Source organism: Oryzias melastigma, linkage group LG20, assembly GCF_002922805.2.
Source record: "Oryzias melastigma strain HK-1 linkage group LG20, ASM292280v2, whole genome shotgun sequence".
Classification (NCBI taxonomy): Eukaryota; Metazoa; Chordata; class Actinopteri; order Beloniformes; family Adrianichthyidae; genus Oryzias; species Oryzias melastigma.
Window position 1 is genome coordinate 14030760 of NC_050531.1, and position 20673 is coordinate 14051432.

Genomic DNA, 20673 nt, shown 5'->3' on the forward strand with positions numbered 1-20673 from the left:
AAATCTTAAAAATGCTGTCTATAAAAACCATGTCTGGTAATGTCACTTCAGGACTAAGATCTAGCAACCTAAAAGACAAAACCTACTGTTGTTATACGGGATTACTAAAGGGAGCCTTGGAAAACAATAGCATGCAGTAATACAGTGGGACTGAGATCCAGGCAGCGACAGCAGCAGCAGGACATGTGTGGCGTGGAGATAGGCAGGCATCAGCTAATTAGCTCTGTGAAAACAGCGGATTGTTTCCTATTGTAACAACTGTACTTCAGTCACACCTCACTTGTAGATTGCTGCAGACCGGGTTCAGTGTGGCTTTGCTATTGTTGAGCTAAATGCTATTAACTTTTAAGCCGAGCAACACATAAAAGTGAAGCTGGTGTAAATTACAATTCCCCTGCGCATAATCCACTTGCTGATGGAAGACATTACAGCAGCCTTGTGTCTTGACAACAGATTACGGCGGCGGCTTTACTTTACCCCGCTCGCAAACAGGGGAAACCGCAGGATTTTTGTCTTTATCTGCCCCATCCCGTCTTCATCTTCTTTCTCTGCCTTCCTCCTTTACTGCCTCTTTTGCTGTCCTCCCGTTGATCTCTCTGTGGTATTCAGTATGTGCCAATGGTTCATGCCTGCAGGGGGGCCACCAAATCCATTATCAGGTAGAACAACAGTTTCCACGCTGTTTCACTCACACTGTATACTATGTGGAGGGAGGAACACATTAAGATAGAGGAGAAAAGAGAGATGGGGGAGACTGAGGTAGGCTAGTCTATTAAAATCCAATGAGAATGTGTTTTAAAACCCAAAATGTTTGTAAAGTTATGTTTTATTCACCCAAAAAAAATATTCTCAGAAAAATCTCTTCCACTATATTGTAATTTGTAAAAGGACTGAGGCGTGTCTGCACAAAAACGTAGAACAAGTTTGAGCTCCTTCGGGTGGATGTAATTCCTTCTGACACCTGAGGAGCTTTGAAATGTTACTTCCCAGATCAGAGATAACGTTAAATGAAGCACCAGTGGCCGTATTTCGTGCATTCCAAAGGAAGATGTCAGCCGTTGATGAGTTGGACGGGTCTGGATGACTCATTGTGCTTATTTCGCGAAAATTTACTTCTGTTTACGAATACTTGGATGTGTCAGTAAGACTTTTTAACCAGGGGTGGGAAGTGAGAGCCACATTCCAGCAAAAAAGTCTATTATACCCTGCAAGCAAGCAAGTTTATTTATAAAGCACATTTTATACTCAAGACAATTCAAAATGCTGAACAAAAATATATAAAATTATACAAGAAAGTCCAAATCAACTAATAAAACATAAGTAAAATCATGAAAATCAACACAATTAAAAACAAAAAAATGGTACACATACAATGCTTCCTGGGCTGCATGGTGGCGCAGTGGTTAGTGCTCTCGCCTCACCGGTTCGAATCCCGGCTGGGACCTTTCTGTGTGGAGTTTGCATGTTCTCCCCGTGCATGCGTGGGTTTTCACCGGGGACTCCGGCTTCCTCCCACCGTCCAAAAACATGCTTCATAGGTTGATTGGTGACTCTAAATTGCCCCTAGGTGTGAATGTGAGAGTGAATGTGTGTGATTGAGGCCCTGAGACAGACTGGCGACCTGTCCAGGGTGTACCCCGCCTTCGCCCATCAGTAGCCGGGATAGGCTCCGGCACCCCCGCGACCCCGAAAGGGAAGAAGCGGCCAAGAAGATGGATGGATGGATACAATGCTTCCCATTTTAAATTGCATTGCTAAGCAAAAAGGTTTCAGTTTTGATTCTTGGAACCTGAAGAAGACCTCCACCTGAGGTTCACAGACTACGAGATGGGTGATAGGGAACTAGCATATCAGAGATTTACTCTGGTGCTAGTCCATAGAGAGACTAATAAAAAAAGTAGAGCTGTTTTAAACTTGATTCTCAGAGCAATAGGAAGCCAGTGCAAAGACTTCAGAACTGGACTAATGGTCATATTTCCTGTTTTTGGTCCACACTCAAGCTGCAACATTTTGAATAAGTTGTAGTTGTTTGATCCCTCGTCAGGAGAGCCCAGTGAGGAGGCATTACAATAGTCCAACCTACTGGACGAAAAATTATGGATTAGTTTTTCTAAGTGGAGTTTGATTCTTCTGACTGGCTGAACACAGAGGAAGGGCGTCTGCAAAACATGGATGACACCGGCCCTCATGTTCTGGAATTGGCAATTCCTGGTCTAGACTTTGCAAATTCCCATCACAGAATTTGTTTTGTGCCAAAGTCTATTCAACCCCAAAAAACAAATGGTTTGGTTGCTGTGATCGCTCTATGATGTCCAAAGAAAATAAGACCATATGTATACTGTTGCGACAAAAACTTTCCAACTATAACAACATGGGCTTGGTGATGTGGACAAGTGACCTGTCTCACAGCTGACAGAAGTAACCACTTTGTCAATGTCCCTATTAGTGGTCTGCAAGCATGGATGGGAACATTTTTGTAAGATTAGCTGAGGACATCAAGCAATCAACCCCCGTTGTGTTATTGGCACGATACAGAAAAAAAACATGTACTGTGAATAGTAATAATTTGTTCAGCCAAACAAATGCATCATGGTCCCACACTGGTATTGGGGCCATTGCAAGTTGAGATAATGGCCTGATAAAGCAAAAAAACATTCTGCACCACCAATGGCGGCTGGCAAGATTTACTTGTTCTAACACATATGCACTTAAATTTACACAGACATGCACCCTGACAGTCTCATTCAAGGTCCAGCGTAGAAGAAGTAATGGCCAGTGTGCCAGTCTGAGCGTGAGTGTGTCTAATTCCCAACTAATGCTGTCCAACCCCCCAGGTCTGCTGTCCTTGGCTGCCTGCCACTCTCTCAGTACTCAGTGTGCTCCTTTAAAAGCCTTTCAAGGAAAGGTTCAGGGGCATAGAGCAAAGCAAAGCGGAAAAAAAGATATAAAAAGTATCCAAAACACTGCTTCTTTTCAACAACAAAAAAAGATGCATCTATATTATCTGAGTAATGCTTGAGCAACCGAACACTGACATTCTGCAGATCTCCTTGGAAAGGCATTTAACAAGCTTCACAAATGCTTCATATCCATCACAAAATGTAAAAAGAGCTCATGTTTTGTAAACCAGTAGGAGCAGTTTTCAACATTTAAGCAAGGAGCCCAACCTGAAATTTATCAGCTTTGACATCTGACCTTTGACATTTTTGCCTACTTTTAAGCTTCAAACCGCCCTGTCGTCATCTTCAAAATATGACATACCATTAAGTTAACCCATCTCGAAGGAAATTCTTTCCCCGTTGCTCCTGACCCATCAATCTATTTTCCTCAAGCTGCGGGTGGGTATTGTCTCTTGAGAGCATTTATTCACACAATAGCATGAACGTGCGATGTAGATGTGTACACCACTCGCGGCCCTCCGGGCCTCGGTCTCCGTGTTATTGTGCTGGAGGCTTTCTTTTATGAAACTTGATGCCTGGGGCAAAGCTTACAGATAATCGGCTTGAGTCGCTGGGAGGAGGGGCTTTGGGCCTGTAAGTCAAAGAAGAGTGAACCAACCAGTCAGGCTTGTGTGGTTTGTTGTTATATTGTGTTTTTCCATGTGGGAACGATACGTCGTGACTCTTTGTCCACCCTCTGGAACATGACCAAAACTGTGTGACGTACACATGTATTGGGTATATCTCCTAATATATACAATAAGCAGTCAAAGACACAATACAGACGATATGTCATTTTCCTCACACTTGGCTTGGAGTTAACAAGGCACATCCATAAGCATACCTATCAAAGCATGTCATCAGTGGTACCTAAGGGTTTTTAAATTCTTAGCTCTCTTTCTCTGCTTCTGTTCCTTCAAGGAATCCAAAGAAAATATACCCCCTGCAATACTTGAAACATACTGTCATCACAATCAGCCCACAGATATGTATTTCAACCTAAGAACCATTGGCACTCAAGGATATGCCAAATGATAAGTGTTGTGCTTCAGGTAATGAAATCAGATGCGACAAGATTAGACTAGCTTGTTTATCTGTCAGCAAATTTTTCTCTTAAATTGTTTAATTAATTGGATGTTCACGTGACAGAGACACAATATTTATGTTTTAACAGTGCGACTTGATAGTGAAAAAATAAAAACATTTTAAATTCCTGGGTATAGTCTTCAAGATTTAACAAAAAACACTTTTTAAATGTGAATGTCTACAGATGGGTGAACGTGTTTTTAAGTGTGAGTATGTGCAAATGTCTTCTCGAATGTTCACTAAGCTAGAAAGACAGATGAGGATGACAGATGTGTGTGTATTCGTCCATGTGTGTGTGTGTTTGCATGAGAAGCGAGAGTGTTACTCATGTGTGCATGATGGAGAAATGTCGAATAGACATGGGAGCGCAATGACGGCTCTTGGAGTTTCATCCATCTCTCCATCACTGCCTTTATTCCTCCTTCTCTCCTCCTTTCCTAAAGGCACAAACTCTGCCAGTTGTCACCTTGGAGTATTACAGGCCTGCTGAAGCACTCCACTCCTCGGGAGGAGAATGTCAGACCAAGCTTGGGGCAGTTTTGACAAACAGAGTATATATTGATACATGATAAAGTATGCTAGAAATCACCCGACTGCTGAGGGCTACTATAGTTTTAATATCATCATTTGAATTAACAAGCATTCTGTGGAGAAATAATGAGCTTTCATTATTCAGAACATCATCCTTACCCTGGCGGAGACTCACAGGGCTATTAGTGCTTGAGAACTTAATGAAAAGAAGATAAAGAAGGTTTGAGATAAAAGTTTGAATGGCCACACTCGGTAACCAGAGTTAAAATTTAATGCAGCCCCAGTGGATGACGGATGAGCTTCTTATCTGGGGCCTGGGGAAGGGGTAGACAGGGGATCCGCTTCGTAAGACGCCATTCAGGAGCCAAGTGAAGGATGTGCATCATTCCTGCTTTTTCTGTCATCCCCCATTGTCATAAATACCTCAGCCCACTTGGAGTTCACGCCACAAATGTTACCGTAGAACCTCAAGATTGACAGTTGATTTTTGAAAAGTGACACTATCAAATTCCTTCACTTTTGACTATCACTGTGCCCAAAGTCACATCCACTTGACTTTACTTCTGTAAGTTATAGCTTGTTACATAATTAAAGATTAGTTATCATTAAGAAAAGTTAATTGATCCCTACAGGAGTTGAAGTTTAGCTAAAGATAGATCAACAAAAAAAAATAACATGTTTTTATTAAAAAAACAGCATTATCTTTATTCATTTCATGTATTATTTGTGCAACTCATACTTGCAAAATTGCAATAAAATAAATTATCTTTATTAAGTCAGCCTCGTGGTAAAACCTTTCCTGTATAACTGCTATGTGTCTTCCCACGTTGTGTTTTAGTAGCAATGCATTGCGTAACAGTTGTGTACAGAGTTGGAAAATGAAGTCAAAATATCTTTGTGTTGCTAAAGCCAAGCTAACAACACTAATGTGCAATTAGGCAAAGTGGGCTATTACCCGTTTGACTGCTTTGTGCACAATCATCTGTTTATTGGCAAACAGACAGGTACAATAGCAGGATGACATGATCATAAACAACTAAAAATACACGCACACAGACACACACACACACAAAAAGAAAAAAGACAGCAACAGCCACTCATGGAGTCCCTCTGTTTGATGCTGTGTTTGTCCCTAGAGCCTTAAGGGAAGTATGTTTGCTTGCTGAACCATTGTGAAGTCTCCAACAGACATGTCTAGTTTGCTGCTGTGCTGGGCTGCGCTGTTCTCTGCTGGAGGAGGTCTCTGTGAATGGAAGGGGAATGCATTGATTTGATGAATGAGTGCATATTTGTGGGAGTACTGGTGGCCAATGTGCAGTCTGGTGTGAGGAGTTATTTTTTGTTGCGAGAAGTTGACAACAAAGTATTTAGCTTGAAGAGCTAAGACGGAGAGAAACACATCTCTGACATTATTGAGTAATGATGTTATTTTCTGAATGTTACCTCTTTATGCAACTCTGTTGTCGCATTTTTTCACAGTGACTCTTAAAGGATCACAATTGTATCATCTGCATATTGGAAAACCTTTCACATTTTTGCGCTGACCTAATCATTTAAAGGATGGATTACAAAGCACTCACAGATGATACACCTCCAATGCTTAAGTTGAAGTAAAGCCACAGCCCTAAAAAATCTTTAGAAAATATTGTGTATTCCTTTAAGCATAAGTGATAAACCCTCAAGTATTTCAAGCTGTCACCATGTTCATGTCTCATTCCCGCAGATCAGTATCAATATTCATGCTTCAAGTGCGTATTTTTATTTGTAAACTACTCAAGTTGATCTTTATTATTTTACAATAATGTGATTTCCACTTCAAAGATTTACTTAATTGTTCAAGCAGCCATAACAAGGTATATACCTGTAGCCACAATAGTAAATATTTTTTATAGAAGCTATATAACTTCTGGTATGAACAGCTTGACATTAAGCAATAACAATATGACCAAAAGGATATATTTGTGGGAGGGGCCAGGAATAAGTTACTTAAAATATTTCAAAGTTTTCCTGCAGCTTCTGAAGTCCAAAAATAAATACCAGATTCGGGAGGGTTCACAAACTTCACGGTCAGTCAAATTTGTTAATATATTCATGTGGTTTCTCGGTTTCTCTAAATAATAGTTCAAGATAAAAAAAATTAAAAAGTAACAAAAATGCTTATGAGATAATCAGTTTTTGTTTTTGAAACAGAGACTATAGTACTATAGTATAGGACTATAGTAATTTCAGAACATTATTTAATAGAAAGTAACACAGCCAGGTCTGAGACAGAAAAAAGTGTTGCCAGAGAAGACAGAAAATTGGAAACACAAATTATAGACAACAAAAAAAAAAACTTTAAAAAAAAAAGCAACAAATAAGGCTGGAAAATAACAAAACAAAACAAATGTCTGCCAATTCAAGAACATGTAATGACATACAGAATGAGGTAAACTCAAAAATTCAGCAGGTATTTTAATTCATGTAAATGTTGATGGTTTTTTAGATTTACCGCTTCATGAAAGAAGTAATAAAAAAACCAAAGACAATATAATGTAGAAGCTGAAACTAAATACTCTACATTAACTTAAAACAGCAAATTCTGATATAATTCCAAACTTATTTTCTCTGCATTTTTGTTATTTTTTTGTACTTGATGTCTTCTTCTGTCAAAGTTTCTATAAGATAGATAAATACTTAAGGTCAAACATATGACTTTTTGGACTTAAAGAAAAAAAAGCAATCTTTAATTTTTTTAGTCCCAATTGGAGAAAAATGGAAAATACAGCTGGGAGATGGAGAGGAGTGTGGTCCTCTACAAGTAATCACAAGCCCAGGGCACAGGCAGGATCATTAAAAATGGCTTACTAATCATTTCAGTGCAGGGAAAAGGCAGGAAGATGTCTTATGGTGCACAGGCACACACATGATAATAACAGGTGATACTCGTAAAAACTGAGGGGACACTGAAGCATGTTCTTAAAAAAATGTCCAAAAAGTGAAAAAAAATAAGTCAGAATGAGCAATAAGCCAATAAGCAACATCAAACCAATCAGCAGGACAATTCGAGTCTTAGGGTCAGGGTAAAAACAGTCTCAGAAGTAAAGTTACATAAAAACATTAAACTCCAGAGACTGTATTGAAAAAAAAACAGTGTGTTTTTACAAAGTAAGGGAGCCTGAAACATGGAGACATCTCATTTAGATAACTGGAGTGGTGAGCCACTGTCATCTCAAGGGGAATCTTGCTCCTAATTTCCCCTGGAATCACAAACAGCTGTTGTTTAAACTAGATCACATCACTGTCACATGGCTGCGGGGGCTTGCGGTAGTCGCTCTACTGCTACTCCTGACTGTCACCACCCAACAGCTTTTTTTAACGCTGAACCCTGACTGGTACTTTAATGTTCTCCTTGTCTCCGGAGACCGTTAGAGTAAAAAAGAAAAACGAGAGAAAAGTGATCTTCAAAAGTCTTTGCTTTATCAAGAGTGATATCTAAAAAGGACGAATCAAGTCTGTTGTCCTGTTGAGAAGATGCTGTTTCTGAGACTTTTTATTTTCTATTTTTTTGTGTAGCCCACATATCTGTTTATTTTTTCTTGGTATTTCACATAATGTCAAAGATAATCTTTAAATGTGGGTTTCCACCATCGTTTTGGAAGTTATGCCTTATAGCAAGCAAAGACTTTCATAGCAAACAGTGATTTCAGCTTAAGAACTGAAAAAGAATATTGTCTTAAGTTTATCATGACTGTCCTTATGCTGTGTCTACCCCTTTGCATTAATCATAATGTACAAGACAAATCCCCAGGTGAGTCATGGAACAGCATTCCTTTAGTTTCAGTTCTGACTCGAGATCTAAGGTGTTTGTATCTCTAAAATAATTTATTTTACAGTAATTTTGCCCTATTTGAAGCTGTAAAGCAAAATATTTTGCAAGAACAAATAAAGTTAATACACAAGCACTTCTCTTCTAACATGTTGCATCTCTTAGCTACTCATTTTAAACATACAAACAGCTCTATAGCTTCTGTTTGTCCATTCAAATCCAGTTCGATTAAAATAATTTGCATTTGTGTAGTTTGAATCTCATTATAATTTTATTTGTGTTGAGTTTTTTTAAGGGAACTACCTTTGTGGTCGTGTATTTTAAGAGCCACTCCAACAAAAATTGCGTTTTGTTGGTGTTTTTAACATGTTTTTGTGGAATTTTTCTGAGATGGAGGACATATAAAAAGAAAATGAAGCTTTAAATTGCATTTCTAAGTACTTCCTTAGTCAAATGTTGCAAATCAGGAGCAGACAGAAAAATGCTGTCCGGCTGTTCCTCGTCTGAGATGGCATCTGGCTCGTAACTGTCTAGCTGGATAGCTCCAATATTGCTCACCATTTTTGTTGCACTGGTAATGGTGTGAGGGGCTGTAAGATAGGAGGAGAGCAAAGAAACCGAGCGCCTTGACAACAGTCCCGCCCACAACTCAGATGGGCATTTCTAATGAATTCCTGTCGCACAAACTGTCTTACACTGGATTCACACTGGACGCGGAAAATTCGCGTCTGCTGCCTCTCCTCTGATGTGCGTCAAATTTACTACTAATAGCCTTGACCCCCCCGTCAAAGAGAAACTGCCAAAGTTGTTCTTGAATTCATTCATTGAACACATTGTGAAAAACATGGCTGATGTTGAACGAGTAGTTTGGGTCTTTATGTTTTGGAGAGCTCTACACAGTCGCCGCCAAGCATGGCGCCATGTTTGGGTTCACCAGATCCTTCAGAGACGCTCATAGTATGAAGAATTTCTCCATTTACTGCAGGAGCTGGGCCTGGATGACGGCCGTTTAAAACATCACTTCCGTCTGTCTCTACCCTAGTTTGAGCATTAACCTGAGAGGGGGGATAGTAAAAAATAAAATGGATGATCTTTCTATTATTGTCTTGCTGAAAATAAGAAAAAAATCATAAGTCCATGAAGCTAGAGGGATCGCTCGTGCTATGACAGGACCCCTGGTGGAGCTCTGCTGCCCAGGGACTCACAGCCTAGGCAGGAGACCTCGCTAGTTCTACCGGGCTCCTGTACAGTGGCGACCGCTGGAACACTCTCCAGTAACCCTGCTGACCCTGTGGGTTAAGAAAAGGGATGGAAGTTCAGGATGAAAATCCTTGCATTGAGCAGCCATATTGAATTAATTTTTCTACTCTTTGATCTAGTCACGGAAAATATCACATGCCCAAAGCTGAGTCTCCGATTGGTTGAAGGAGTGCGCTCGATACCCAAATCGTGTCGTGTCAGATTCCGTTTTTACTTTGACTAAACATTAAAACTTGCCCCCCGCAACACCGGCCACGTCTGGGGTGAAAGCACCATTAGAAGGCGACATGAATTTTAAATTTTGGCCAAAAACATCGTATTTGTAATAAAAAGATTATTAAAAAGCTCAAAAGATGATCGGAGGGGAGATTATAATTTTGTTCAACCAATATTTTAGTAAAAATTTGGACAATTTCATCCTTTAAATCATATTTTATATGACTAAACTTTACTATTCCTGGCCTACAGGCTTTCCACAGGGCAATGCAGCTTACACTTTTGCAGCAGTACATACAGTTTGTGTTTTGTTTGGGAGCTGCAGAAAGAAACAAATGATGGGCAGCAGGGCTAATCTTCTGCAGACCACCGTACTATATTTGAAAAAGTAGAAAAAAGGCATAAATGTAAATGAGTGCATCCATCCATCTAAAGCTACGCTCAAAGCTGTTTCACATGTGAACTTTAAATACCAATTCTGCAGATCTTTCACGCAGCCCGTCCATCAGGGCTTGTCTAAAGAAAGGGCAGCAGACAAAACTTTTCAGTTATTGATTATGAAATCATAGTTTTCAGTAAATGAGTCAGGACTGGTAGTAATTCCTTGGAAATGGGTGTCTTCCTTCTTTTTACTGCAACTTTGATTATCAGCTCCTACCTGGTTGCTCATTTATGCATTAAACTAGAATTTGTATGTAAATGTTCATGTGCTTGGTTGACTTTAAACCTCAGAGATGAAAAACAATCCTGTTTGGTGTTGCTTACAACCTTCCTATTGTGTGGCATCTGCCTCAGTAAAAGACGAGTCATCAGTTGAGTCAGAGGGAGCAGCATTCCTTCATCAACAGTTCCTCTGAGAGTTAGCACACAGTTGGAGCCGCGCGCACACTCACACACACAATGGCGCAATCTACAGGTGTGCTATAAATGCAGTGTATGACTAACTGTCTAGATGGAGTTAAGAAAAAACAAACACTGTGGATCTAAGAGACAATTTTCAAGTCAATATTGGTGTCATAATTGACAAAAAATTAATAAATCATCAATACAAGCCCCTATATATGATGTTCTAGCTCCACCCCTTCATTCTACTCACTATATAAATAAAAGCAATGCTTGCTTTTATTTATTTATTTTATTTAACCTTTATTTATCCAGGCAGGACACATAAACATCCTTATTTTCAACTGCGGCCTGGCAAAAGTCTTGTTTTGCCGCATTACTTTGTTTGCATCCTTGTCATATCCAGTGACTTAAAAATAAATTTCAACCGTCTCTTCGGTTGCTGTCACTTGGGAATGTGGCACAAGGGAGTGGCAACTTGACAACTCGGTTCTGCGTGTGACAAGGCGGACCAAAAGGTCAGAGACATCAAAGCCTGCGCTGACTTCAAGACACAGCTCTGCACCTTCTGACAGCTACATCATATTTGCGCAGCATTTACCTGCCTGTGTTTGTTTTTGTCAGAAGTCAAAAGTAGAACTGGGTTTGTAAGCAAGAACAGTTTAAAAAGTCAGCATTAAAACAATTTGTTGCTAGATGTAATAATGTTAATCTAGCATTTGTGTTTTTGAACGTTTTATGTGTTTGCATGCATGGTTAACGAACTAAATAAAGAACCAGGAAGAGGAAAAACTATAAGGTAGATGACATCCAGTGACCTGTGACTGGTTTTTATGTGCATTTACTTAAAAAAAAAAAAAAAAAAAAAAACTTGACTGGTCGGGTGAAGGAATGTGAGTGAGCATGGGTAAATGTACGACCAGACGGGAGTCTCAACGGATTTTTTACATGTAAAGCTGATCCCTTAACGGCTACAATCTCTGCTGTGGCTCGTCACCAAACTCTGCAAAGTCACATTAAACTTAGAAGTGACTAAATCAAAGCCTCTAAAAAAATTAATTAAGTAATCTGTCGCAAACAAATCACTAATGTATAAATATGCCTGTAACTTTAAGACAAAAGGAGAACAGTTTTATCTTCAGAGCAAGGAAAGGATTTTTCTCCTTATCAAAGCAATACAGGGCAAGATTAAAGAGTCCAAATCCTCCTTACGTGTGTCTTTACTGTGTGTGTGTTTGCTTTTGCATTCCTGCCCCCGGATCTTCTATCCTTCTCCTCCTTCCTCCTTTTGATGCCCCTGTAGTATGAGGAGCTAGCTGGCTCTAGCATCCATGCAATCAATTAAAAAGGAGATTTTTTTCCGCTCTTACCTCACTTAAAAACCTGTTTTAACAGTAGAGTTCTATGTTCTTTGTATAATGTATGTCTTTTAACTCAATATATGAAAAATAAAAAAAATATATATGTATTAAATCGCCATTATTTCTACCTTTATGTAGATCAGGAGATCAGTATGAACAAAACTCATTAAGACACAAAGATTTACATAGAAAGAAAAGATGTTTGTCACTTTAAAGTTTTTTTTTGTGTACCCACTGAGTTCAGTAACAATTAAGAATAAATCCTGAAATTGTTCTCCAGTTTTTCTATCATCAAAATTCTGCAACAATGTTGGTATAAAACGTTGTTTTTTTTGCGACACACTCAGCTGATTCACGTTGGTTATGTTCGTGCTGCACTCCTGTGTAGTGCAGCGTATCAGCACGAGGCTGCTTTTCTGCGAGTTACGTTAATTGAATCAACTGTTGAAGAGTTACCATAACCAACAGAATAAAAACGCAGGAGTTAAAAGTAATTTTTTTTAAGAACTTATGAAAATGAGCGGAACTTCAGTCTCAGTAAAAAAAAAAAAAAACACTTGCTAGTTTTACTTTGAAAACAGGAAGCTTAACCGACACTTTATTTTGAAGATTTGTTTACTTCCAGTTAAAGTAGCTCCGCACATTCAGCTTTGTTTTAGTTTATAAACATAAAATCCAACATGATTCTGCATTTCAGAGCAATAAAAATATCTTTCCTGAATTATATTTTACTACACTCTACTATATTCATAAATATCACGAATCAACAATATTTGACGTCACGAATATTCGTACTTGCATTTTTGAGAGCAGATTGCGGGCATCCAGGTACTCGGTCACTCGCTACAGCCCTACTGTCAAATCACCAAAGCTTATCAGTAAAAGCTGACTCACTGTGGCAGATACAGCTACCACTAAAAATATTTTCCAAATTGTACACAAATATTAAAAAAGATCTAATGCCGCCCCCAATTGAATAAATCAGTTGCCTCGATGTTAACCTGCTATTTCTGCAGCACTAGTCCAAACCCAGCTGTCAACCAGAGTGCTAACATGTCTAGAGGGTATCCCCACTCGTACTGTACCGGGCTATGAACATACGTATATGACTTCATGCCGTGGGATTACAGTGTCTGCCAGAAAGAAAATGAGCACCAAGAAACAGAAATGAAAAATGTGGAGAAAAGGGCAGTAAATGAGGAATGGGGAGACTGAGAAAAAAGAGGAGGTGGAAGGTGGCAGGAGGGAAGCATGCAGATGCCCAGGCCCTGACTGGCGTATTCTTGGACGGTTAACAGACAAAGAGAGGCGGGAAGGGTTGTGGAGCCCGGAAAAAGTTTGGCCCCTCGGGATGTTCTGTTCCACTGCCAGCCCCAGAAGTGTGGCTACGAGATAGCCGGCCCACATGTTGTGGTTCCCCATACAAACAACACACAGAAAATGGGAATGAAGGTATTTAGGTGTTATGATGATAAGAACAAATAATAAAAAGGTAATAATTTATTTAAAAAATGTTGTTTTTGGGAGATTTTTTCCAAAAAGGCTTCATTATTTCTGTCAAAAAAGGGCTGTCATGAACAACTCTTATTCGGAGATTGGGGAGCAATCGAAGTCCCTCTACAAAGTTTGATCTGCTCCTATGCAAAGTGTCATATTTTGAAATGATTCCCTTAACTGTATTCACATATACCTGGAGAGCCTGAAAAGGGGACAGCTGTCAGCTGTTTTACTTGGCCTGAATTGTAAAATCAGTCAGCAACTCATGACAAACCACAAAAATTTGATGACTTAGTACACGTTTTTCATTGTCTTTATACTGAAACATGCTTGTCTCCATGGTTCCCTCGCCCTGGTTTCTCCTTGGCTGGTGGGAGGCTGGGAATTGCGGGGCTCTGGCTCCTTGGGTCAGGAGACGTGTTGTTTTTTTTTTTTATATATATATCAAGAAGGTGTTTTTATTGTGTTGTTCTATATGTACAGCACGTTGAGATGTATTTTTATATGAAAAGTGCTTTATAAATAAAATCAATTTGAATTTAAAACTCTTTCTGTTTTCGTTCCTTACATGTTCTCACATGTAATTACTATAAGTGTGTTATATATATATAAAATTCACTAATGCATTCATAATACATTTATAATACTTACATCTCTGGGCATGTTTTTTGCAATTTAAGTCTGCTTGGTAAAAATGAAAGTAGTTTATTTCCTTATGGATATTGGAGCACTAATGTACACGGTTAATTTGTAGTTGAAAGTTTAAATATACCTAAATAACTTTATTCTTAAATAAATTAAACTTGAAAAGCTTAAAAATGTTTAATGTTCGCCCCATGTACAATGGATGTACGATAAGAGACTTGGCCAAAGTGTGACTTGTTTTTTTGTTGTTTTAACACTAAATAGTCATTATATGTCTGTTAGCTTGTGAAACAGTCTCAAGCCCAGTTTGGAGCTGTGTGTCTTGGAAACAAACTTGCGGTCTGTTTGCTGCGGCTGTTTTTGCACAGCCTGTAAAGTAGATTTTGCTACAGGATTATCCGAAAGCAGGCAGAGTTTATGCATGTGGCTGTGTGTGAAAAAAAGGAGCATCTGCACATGTCTGCCGTGTTGCTGCTAGGGGCTAGCATGTGGTGAGGAGGAAAGATTTGCACCTCTGTGCATACTACTGAGTACCTGCTAACCATTGCATTAACAACTCCGTATGGTGAGGTAAACACATTTTGGTGAACCCTTCCTCCACCTCCATCACCACCCCTGAAGAGTTTTAAAGCAGAGCAGCATCAACCTATCCGAAATAGCAACACTACAGAGGAAGAATTTGCTTTGCCCCTAAAACAAACACTTTACACTGCCAAATAATGCTTGTCATCCAAATGCTAATACACCCCAAAAGCATCAAACACACATAAGCCAATTGACAAAATGGGGAGCCAATTGTATAATTCTATAAGGTCACCAATTCTTTGAAAATAGAAGTAAAATGTATCCACTAAGATGATAATCCTATTAACCCCAATTTACAGCTTCATGCTTTTATTAAAAACCAAATTATGAATAATCCTGCACATTTTTCCAGTCCTTATGGAGACGAAATTAAAACTGTCAGACTCCAACTCCTATCCCACAATGCATCATGGGGTTTTTAGTTGAAGAGGAGCACTGGCACAGGGAGGAAGCTTTAAATCCTTGTCAAAAAGAAAGACATTAGGCCTGAGAGAGATGTTCATTTAGAAAACCTGGTGAGAAGGTAGGCAAGCCGGCCCATTAATTACAATAATCACATTGCAGGTGTTAGAATAATTCATTAACTCAGATTTAGTTAAGACTCCATTTAATAAGTTCATGCTGGTCATGACAATAAGACAGACGAGGGAAGAATTAAAAAATGAAAAGAAAGACAAAGAAAGAACAAAAATAGTTTTAAAGGAAAATAAGGTTGAGAAAGAATAACAGGGGTGCCTATTAAACCACAAGGCATGGATTGTCAATTTGTGTTTGAGTGTTCCACTGGGGGACCTGTTCCATCCTTTTTAAGAGATATATCATTTTATAAAAGACCAAAGGGAGGGGAAGTGAGACAAAAACTGGGGGATGGAGGGATGGTTATGATACAGGGGAGGGATTGGAGGAAAGAGTTACAGAGGAGGGGTGGCTGGTTAGGGAATCAGTTTTGCCTACTATATTTAACTGACCCATAAATCTGTTTCTAAATTCCCCTCCATTTAAAAACACCCAGGCGAACAGAGAGAAGAGAAGGCAAAAGAAAGGAAGGGTTTTTCTTTTTCGCGGCGTCCGTTAAGTACCACAATCCATGCATAGCTAGCGCCACATTTGTCCCAACAATGTAATTGGTCCAGCTCCCATGGCTGGTGGCTCAGTTACTGGCCCTCCCTCAGGTCCCTCAATGTGTGATCGTGTATATGTGTGTGTGTGTCCATGCACAACCGCAGCCCTCCCTATAGATCTAAAATAAAGAGAAATCCCTATCTTCTATTGAGAAAAGAGCAGGTGGGTGCATCAGGCAAACTTTGCTAATGCTAACAAACTAAAATTCACTTGCTATCAAAACTCCTTAGAGCACATGTATATTTATGTGTATCTGCATGTGTGTACTCAGTTGTGTTGAGCAATAAGGGTTGTTGTGATTACCCAGGCACCATTAAGGTCTTGTACAGATGTAGTGCACACAAACAACCCATCTCTTCCCTTTTTTGTGTTTGGTTCTGTCACCTGCATGCTCACACATAAACACAAGCCCCACATGCACACTCTGCATTAAGCACCATTACAAGGGAGAACAAAAGCTCCAACTTAAGGGCTGGTTTACTGTTTTACCTCAAGCAAAATATCTAAAAGAGGAGGAGGAGCAGCAACAGTGAGGAGGGAGGTCCAGGGGTTGAGTTGAGAAAGACTGATGGATGGAGGGAGGACGAGGTGGCAGGACAAGCTGGGAATAGATCTAGAGTGAAACAATCATGAAATAGAAGGTTGAAACTATCAATTTTTTGAATAGTTTGACCAGGGGTGCAACTTGTACATGATAGGCTCAATTATTCTTTATTTTCTCAGTAACACCCGATTGAATAAACCAGATCTCTCAACATAATGCAACATCATGTATATCTTCCTTGTGTTGTATACAAGATATACAGTCATTTAATCGGCTCATTGTTGGGGCATTTGTAGTGCTAGGGTTGTAAAAAATAGTTCTTTTAAGGCCCAACCCTCCAAGTGGAGGGATACAGAGCCCTCTGTCGCGAGGAGGGAGTAGAAGCGTTTTTCTTCACGTAGGCATGCTCTGAAGCACAGAAGTTTACATTTAAATGTAAGTAATGCCTTTTTTTAGCCTGACCTTTCTAAAGTAATAAAGCCATTGTTCTTATGTTTATTTGAGCGCTAGAAGCTCAAAGCTAACGTAGCTAACGGGAGAATTTTGGTGACGTCATCGAGTAGAAGTGACACTCGAAGACACTATTTTTCAATAACTCTCTGTTTGGAGGGCTAAATGTAGGGGAAGGGTGAAGGGAAGAATTTCGTATTGGGCCTACATCTCTCGGCTGGCCTGGGACGTCCCAGAGGAGCTGTAGGAAGTGGCCAGGTAGAAGGAATTTTTGGCATTTTTGATTAGATTGCTGTCCCTACAACCCGGTCCCAGATGAGTGGAAGAAGAGGGATGGAAGGACTTATACAACAGAAAACAGTTGATCTATGCCACACTGGTGTTTCTGGATTCTTTGCAATTTTTATTCAGAATGTGCCAATTTGCATTAAAGATGGGACTCCTAGATATTTTTTTTAAATGTCAAAACACAACAAAATTGGGAAGAAAAACAAATGATTAGAATATAATATTAAAGCACCCAATAGATCAAGCCAGACTGATAATATATGATGGGGTGTAGTGAGGAAAAACAGGCGGGTGAGTATGTAGACCAGGGGGAAAGAGGGGGATGAGGGAAGAGAGGGAGACAGGAGCCGCATAATGAAACACAGGGCTAATTTGAAGAACTCCAGCTGGCTGGAGCCAGAGGCCCAAAGCTTCCAGAACATCCAAAACACCTTAATGCTGCAGACACACACTAACGGGTGCGTAAACAAACCGACATAAAACTCATCAACATGTCACAAATCAAAAATTCAGATGAACATGGAATTCATAAATATCTTACTAATACTTAAAATGCAAGCATGCACATTTACTAAAGTAATGCATCACACATTTCAGTTTGAGCCCCAACATTTTTTGCAATCTAAAATCCCTCATTTTGGACACTAATATGTACTAGTACCAACAATCTAAATCTAATTTTTGCATGCTCTTATATATATATATATATATATATATATTCTCAATGTATATTACTAACTACTTCTGCAACATTGAGCACATTTTCATCAATGTATGAGGTTTTAGACAAACATGTGTGGCTGAAATATTGGGGTAAAATTCCTTTCCTCTGAAGCACCATGGCAGTAACACCCTAAAACACAGCTGGATTAGAGCCTTTCTAGTTTAAGACCAATAACTTTTCCCATCTGCAAACAATGCCCAACTATATTTTCTTGCCCTCCTTCATTTTGGTAACCTTAAGCCTTTATGGTAACGAAGGGGTGGCTTGAGGTGATGGCATTTGACTCAAAACTAGAGCCAGAATGAAATGTTGACTAATCTGTAACATCTGGCAAACTTTATGAGTTAAAGAGAGAAACAAATGATGCCAGGTTGGCAGGTGGGGAACTGAAGAGCGCAGTACTTGAAATTTATATAACCACACGCAAGCACACGCTTGCACACACAAGTAGTAACTCGACTTCCCATTGGCAGGGTGTGGAGGCCACTGATGCCAAGCAGCTTTCCTCAGAAAGTTAACCAGCGCTCAGTCCTGCACTTAATTAACGCAAAGTCTCCATCGTGCTAACAGTCTTTCTCACACACCCAAGCCCATACCTTTGTGAGGCGTTATATAATTAAGGGACAGCCCAGTCCATTATTGCAATCATCACCCATGCTTTTGCTCTTAAGCTGCCATGATCCCCTGACCCAAGAGCTGTCAGCAACTCAAATGCTCTTGTAAATTATGTTGGGGTTTGGAGTGAGTGTTGCTCAGAAACCTGCGGTAGACGCCTAATAAAGTAAAGTGAGTTCCAGGTAAATACGAGAAAACAGACCAAAAGATGATCTAGTGTTTGAGAACTTAAGCAACACAATTCTTCATGACAAGTTGGGAAAAGTTGTGTTGAAGCTTGAAAACAAATTCTGGCTTTTTCACAATGCCTTCGATACCATAAGATGCCCTTCACCTGTAACTAAAAATAACCTGTAACATAAAATGGATGAAGGTAGGTGTGTACTCTTGCCAAACGGGTACAAGTTTACATCATATTTGAATTCAACATGACTCAATGATTAGTATGTCAAACTTTTTAAACATTTTTTTGTGTTAATTACTTATTTTTAAATAGGTAATGATATGAAATTAGTGAAAGCGGAACTTTCACAAATTTACATATAAATTTGAATGACTGAATGAATTTAATGAGTGTATATGTTTTCGTATTTTCATCTGTTCAGGGCTACAGACAGAAACTAGTTTCAGCTATAATCTGGTGTGAAACATCTTTAATGTTTTTGCACTCTCCCTGTCAAATCAAAAAAGTGAAAATGTTAGGCTTATGTTGGCTTATGTTAGACTGATTTGAAGCCACTTTTTCCTTTATTTTGTGTCACTATTTTTTAATTTAATTACATTTCTGACTCCAAAAGTATACAAATAGTAAAGCTATTTTTAAATCGCTGGAAAATGCCTAATAAAGTGGAATACTTGTCATTTGAATCTGGAAAAAAAGTTTCTTTTTAATAAATTTAGGCACACGGGTATCCAAGTGAAGCCATTTCTGTTGTAAAATTGTGCTGTTTTAAATTATAGCAGTGAGTTGGAATACTCTTACTCGTATAAAAACCCATTTAGAGATTACCTGGTGACTTATGCATCCCCGGTTACTCTCAACTAGGCTCAAGCAGGAAGATAAACTATTGGCTCTTGGCTTCCACGTGATTCATGTACTAATAAAATGCTGTAGATCATGCTAGATCATGGTCCAAAGCAGAATCAAACTGTACGGAAACGAAGAAACAAAATAAAACTCTGGAATTAAAACAACTTGCATTATAGTTTGATTGATAACTAAATTGCCTCTAGGTGTGCGTGTGTGTATGATTGTGTGGTCCTCCAACAGGCTGATGACCTGTCCAGGGTGTACCCCACCTTCAACCCAGGCTCCGGGAGCCCCAGAGTTGCACCAGGTTATAAATATATATATATACATCAGTGAAACAGGTGACAGTCAGTGGGATTCATTTGTAAACTATAACGCCATCCTCAGCTGTTCTCAGGTGACTTGCCAGACACTAATGACATTTTTTTTTTTTTTCTCACAAAAGAAAAAGCATTCTGGGATATAAAACTCTGACCTGAGGTCATAAAATTTTCTCAGGTGGACTATTTTAAGCTCATTGTAACGATCTTTCATAAATAAAAATAAAAAATGTTCCTAACTGCTTCCACGTTCATGTCTTCTTTGGGTTCAGTGTAACGCTGGGAAACAGCTTAACACCTACAGACCAGTTTATCAGTTGTTTCAAGGCAGTTCACCACTGTCCCACAAATTTGCAAGGTGAGAGATTAGTTACCCAGTTTTTCGTTTGGATTCATGTTTGGACTCGACACGCAAAATGATGCAGTTGTGACTCTGTTGTCTATGTGTCAGTACTGACTAAAATAATCTGTACCTTGTCTGTGTCTGATTCTAATTTCACAATGCTTACCGCCTGAGGTCAAGCAGCAGGAGTTAAGTGACAGTGTGCAAATTATCCTGGTCCATTTTTGGGTAAGTTAAATTTAGCAGAGTAGTTTTATGGGAAAAAAAATAAAAACGAAAAATCCGGCAGAAACAACACAGCTTCTACACTGAATGGTAAGAAATCGTTTTAGGCACAGACGAAGATAGGAGAAACAACAAAATATATATATTTAAAAAAATAAAAAATACATGTGAGCTGGGTTACATGGAGGCGCTGGAGAGTCAGGTTTGAGTTAATATGGCAAAATCCTACCAACACCCAGGT